Below are 6,140 nucleotides of genomic sequence, written 5' to 3' on the forward strand. Positions count from 1 at the left end.
TTTGTTTTAGTATCTGTTTGGTCTTGTTTACTCTTTGAGGCTTTTGTGAAGCAAGTTGTTTGACCATCACTGCATACTAGACAAGATGAATGGGCTATGTTTTGGCAGATCTCACATGAGTCAGCATTATCTTCTATTGTGCCTTCACATATTCCACATAATTCAGCTTCACATACCTCTTCTTCTCTTGCAGCACCTGCGTCTGCTAGTATACTTGAAGCGTTGTTACTACAGGTTGGTAGGGCGAGCTGCTGATATTGGCTGTCAATTGGTTGTGATGTTCGAGTGTTTTTTGCCTCTCCCTCAATAGCTATAATACCATTGCATATCTTACATGTATAGTTGTCGTCATTCTCCTCCTCTAATTCTATCTCCGCTATTTCTTGGGATGTCATCTTCTGGCATTTGTAATGGACCAAGTGCTTTCCTGAAGTACAATAGGCGCTACGTGTTCTACAACTTCTATTGCATTTTATGCATAGAATGCCAGCATTTACATTTTTATCGCATGTGGCTTGTGTGATTTTGGCTCCAACAGTCTGCTCCAGTCTTTCTCTCATGAGGTTGTTTAGTTGAGTTAAATTGACTTTGGACTTTCCACATTTGGCATTTTGTGCTATCTGTCTTATTTCTGTTAGGTCCACATCGACAAAACGGTCTTGGTCTTTTCCGTTTACCAATATCTTGCTCTTGGTGTTATAGAAGTTAACAGTGTAACAATAATCCTTGTTGTTGTACTTATAGCTGTGTTGTACAATTATGTTGCCCGATTTTTCTTTTTCTTCTTGGATTAGTATATTTTCTTGTGTCATTCTACTGTAGTTGCTTGTCTTATTAGCTCGAACGTAGCCGCGTCGGCAGTTATGACCAATCCACCTCCTGTTTTTTTAAATTCAAGGTGGGCCTCTCTTTTAGTTGCCTCTAGCTTGTTCATTAGTGCTCTCTGGATGTTAAGGCTGTAGTCCTTGGTGATCTGTCTCTTGTTTGGTATGCTGCTCCCAACCTTGCTGATCTGCTGGTTGTCCTCCATATTGTCAGCTGTACACAATCAGTGGAGAGGTACGTAGTGGATAATCCCACGGTCGACAGCTTTCCACCGACTGTGTACTGGCTTTGACGTTAACAGGCTATATTTTGTTTATGCTGTAGATATATTTTCCTGGCGATGTTCCTGCTTTTCCTTTATTTGTTTATATTAATAATAGTTATTTAATTTCTAATACAACTCTTTATTTATAGAAGCTGTATAAGTAGCTTTATATTTAAGCTTAAGAAAATTATATATTTATTAATGTTAGGCTTAATTTAGACCTGATGGTACAGACGGTGTGAATATACAGCTATTTATCTATCTTCTTGGACGTATTCCTCTTGGTGGACGTCTTCCACAATCAGTATGGGTATAGTTGTACCTGTCAGTTGTAGGTTCTAAGTCTGCTGGCAATCAGTGAGTAGGTACGTCGTGGATAATCCCACTGTCGACTGCTAATCACCAATCCACAGCAAACTCCACCTTACTGTTGGTAACAATGCCCCTGTGCTAACCTTCCAATCTTTTTAAGCCACACTCTGGCCAGTAGCACTGAAGGATGAATTCCGTCTATGTATAGATTGAAGTTATATCTGTCCGTAACCCTTTTGTGTCTGTTTTTTTTTTAGCTCTTTTGCTGGTTATGACTGATGTCGACTGATAATGTAGGTGGAAAGACCTGTATCTGTTGGTTTATTTCTCGTATTTTGCTGTTTAGCTCTAATATGTGTTTAACCAATACGCAGTCCTGGTTGATAAACTGGTTAATATCTGGGTGGTCTCTGCTTTTGTTCCAATGATAGATCGAGATTGGGGGTACTTCTAGCAGCGTTACTTTGCATCCAGGATAATTCTGTACTATTTTTACAATTTCATTTAGGTTATCCACTGTGTCTTTTATGGCTTCAGATGGATCTGGATGTAGTTCTACGTATTTAGTTTTGTAGTTGTAGTATGTCAGGTCACATGTACCTAGCCATACATATATGGAGATGTTGTCGAGTTGGCCTATCTTAGTGGCTATGTTGTCTCTTAGCCACTGGACTCCTTTCTTTGTTGTCCTACCTTTCTCACTCCAAAATTTGATTACCCTACTGATTCCTGGTCTTATCTGTCTCTCTAGGTAGTTTCCTTTACTGTCACTAAATAAAACAGGTGTCAGAGCTTTATCTCCCTTTATTGGCAGATCAGGTTTTTTCAGATAGTCATTTAGTTTCTTTATGGACATACCAGTTGGACACTATTTGGTGTTGTTATATGGAAATGGGGGGAGGGGAGGGGGCAGGACAGCCAAGCTTTAATAAAACGGTGAAAAATTCAATTCACAGATAATATAAGTTCGCGACTAGCCTATTTTGACAAAGTTAATATATCAAATATACCAAATATATGCTGGAGTTTGGTCAGTTGTACCAAAAACTTTCGGTTCGGGTCGAAACCCACGTGGGTTCAACGGTCAGAAATGTTCAGCTATTTATGGATGATTTTCCTGGTTTGAACGTTTGTATGTATTTGTTTTCCAATGACTGTTTGAGTGTTATTGTATGGTTTTTGGTGGGTTTTGCTATGGTTTGCTACACTTATTCACAAATTTCTTCCAAATTTTTCCTCTGCTCGAAAAAACACAAGATGTCAGCCGGGCCTCGTTTTCGGTCTCTTTCAAACGGGGAAACCAACGATCTAATCACATGGAAAAAAAGTATTGCAACACCTTGATTTTTTAAAACTTCAAAAATCAGCCTCTTTATTTGGATGAAATATAATAAAATATGTGTATAATATTATTGAAACATAGTTTATAATAACATTGGCATTGAAACGAACAAAAAATGTTTGGAAAAAAATGATTTATATAACCACAATTTTAATACCAAAATGGAGTGTTTTTTGTACAAAAAAAATGCATTTTACAACTTTTACTGTAGTCGAACTTTACAATGTTTTACAGACATTTTAAAATTATTCCTTATATGACTGTTCATATCATGGTTGATCGTTATACGCCAAAGAATTAGTACTTTGTGCGCAGCCTCCATTCAAACGGATAACCGCTTTTCTGATTCCTGCCATAAATCGACTAATTTGTTTCTAAGCTAGCAGCAACCATTTCTGATGAAGGTCATTGTTTATTTCATGATGTGTTTAAACTGGGGTGTCCTTTCGCGCACTTTCCGCCCAATAGTGTCCCAAATATGCTCGATATGGTTGAAATTCGGGCTACGATCGTGCCAAGGAAGATGAACCGAGTTCCATTTGAACATTGGATCTTCCTCCACGATGCTAATTTCCAATTTTGGCGATCTCTGCACTACATTGGATACGGAAAACTGTGTGTCTGTTCGTTAGCAAAGGTCTCCGAAATGGTCTTATCGCACGAAACCAATAGCGATGAGTCGATATCGAACAGTTCTTGTTAAAAGGCTCCTGTATGGCCACCACTCTCTTTTTAGGATTGTCTTGTATGCAATGGGTTTCCTTCTGACCAACCTTCATTATCCTTGATTTTCCTTAGCAAATGGTATAGGGGGTCTTCATTATCTCGGAATGTCTTTAACAGCGTTTATTGTCTGATTTATTCTCAAAACGACTTATGATGAAATGGTGATGACCAACAATATGTGCAGTTTTTACAGCGACATCCCTGCTTCCCTTATGCTGATAATCTGCCGTCTTGCTGCAGTTAAGAGTTGTCAAGGACCCATTATAAGGTGTCAATCACATAACTTTAAAAAATTGGTTATTTATAGGGTTGAAAACAATGAGGATAAAAACAACTGTTTTGCTGTTTACGGGTACAGTAGCTGCATGTGCAGATAAAAAAATTATAGAGTCGATATTCATTGATTAAACTCAGGTGATACTTAAATAATGTTTAACTAGTTCTATTTTACCAAATTATATCCCAAAAAAATGAAAAGTGTTTTTTTAATTCCAATTTCAATTTGGTGTTGCAATACTTTTTTCCATGTGTATATATGAAAAAAAGGGAATTGAGAAACAAACCAATGGACCACATCAACAAACGACAACTACTGGAGATCAGCTTCCTGACTTAGGACAGGTGCAAACAAATGCAGTGTGTTTTAAGTCCACAAGGCAGCGGGTTCAAACATGACTAGTGTAAAACCATTTAAACGGGAAAACCAACAGTCTAATCTATGTAAAACACGAGAAACGAGAAACACTTATGAACACTTATGAACCTGTTACCACATCAACAAACGACAACTACTGCACATCAGATTCCTGACTAAGGACAGATGCAAATAAAAACAGCGGGTTTAAGGTAGCACAATACAAAGATTTTCAATGCTGTAACTTTCTTATGAATGCATACAAAATAATAAAAGAGGTATACATAGATAGATAAAAGATTAACTTTTAAATGAATGCAATATGTTTATTATGCAATCATTATGTAATCAATTATTATGTAATTAGTGGCAAAATCTCGGTCAGTTCACTTGAATGAATTTAGCTCTTTCATCTCTATAACTAGACAGAATATTTTAACGAACACATCATGGGCTTCAAAAGAATGTCCTCGCTTCTGAGGTCCTCGCCGCGATATAGCCTTTTTGTGCAAATGCGGCGTAAAGCAACCAACAATCAATCAATCATCAAAAAGGTGTCTTAAATTGTCCCTATAGTAATTCATTCTCTCATAAATCTCTGTGTGAACATCCTAACCACTTAAAAGAAGATAACGTTTAATTAGGTGTAAAATTGGTTCGATACATTCTATCTGAAATCTGAGACATACTTTTGTAGATAACGGCCATAGGAACAACATATAATAAAATCAATCCTCTAGGAATACCTATGAGGAAGCTAATTTCAATTGAAAGTGGAAATTTGAGGAAAATATTTTAGACACAGTTAACATTATAATTGGTTACATAATTGTTGCATCATACTAACATTGCATTTATTTTAGCTATCCATAACTAATACTTTTATAAATTTTCAAGCATTATTAAGAAAGTTACAGCATTTTCAAACTTGGGAGTTGGAGTTAAAAAATCTTTGTATTGTGCTACCTAAAGTCAACAAGTCAAAATTTGTATAGATTTGTGACATTTATACAGTCTAAACTTGATTACAATTGTATGGTTTGAAAAAGAGTATTTGAAGGAGAAGAACAAAGCATTTACGTTTTTTTTCAATTTTCAAAAATGATATGTGTATATGTAATGTTTATAACAAATAAGATTATGTTCAGTGGATACTTTAATAGTCATTAAAAATCGGCCGTGTATTTAGTAATTTGCTAATACGGATTTTGATCAGATTTTTAAATGGAAAAGCATGTATTTGAATAATGGTTTACTGTTTTATTTATGCTGTAATTATTCACATGGTGATTTCTTAAGACCATGTCTCAGTGTACTTGAAATTTGGACATCCATGTTATAGTACACGTAAGATACGCACATAAGTTTATTTTTCATGATCAGTATACAAACAATGGTTTGTGGTATATTTGTAAAGCGTATTTAATGTTCAGATTCTTCAAGAATAAGGAAACCTTTATATAGTTTTAAAGTTCAACAGTTGCTGATGTTGTTTGTTGCACTGTCTAGAATTTTTTTGCTGGTTGATGTTGTTTGTTGTAATGTCAAGTATGTTTTCTGGTTGTTTGTTGTACTGTCGAGTATTTATATGCTGGTTGATGTTGTCTGTTGTACTGTCGAGTATTTTTGCTGGTTGTTTGTTGCACTGTCCAGTATTTTTGCTGGTTGATGGTATAAAAAGAAGATGTGGTATGATTGTCAATGAGACAGCTGTCCACAAGAGACCAAAATGACACAGACATTAACAACTATAGGTCGCCGTACGGCCTTCAACAATGAGCAAAGCCCATACCGCATAGTTAGCTATATAAGGCCCCGATAAGACAATGTAAAACAATTCAAACGAAGACTTTCGATCACTTTTTGCTTTCATGTTACTCTTTCATGTAATATTGTATTGAATAACAGGAAATAAATACAATAACATTATAACAAATAACATCTTCTCTCATATTTTTTTATAGTAACATTTTTCACGGATTTCTAAAGAAAACTTTTTTTTAAATTTCAATAAGCATCCAACTTCTAATATAATA

This window comes from Mytilus trossulus, chromosome 3, assembly GCF_036588685.1.
Source record: "Mytilus trossulus isolate FHL-02 chromosome 3, PNRI_Mtr1.1.1.hap1, whole genome shotgun sequence".
Taxonomy (NCBI): domain Eukaryota; kingdom Metazoa; phylum Mollusca; class Bivalvia; order Mytilida; family Mytilidae; genus Mytilus; species Mytilus trossulus.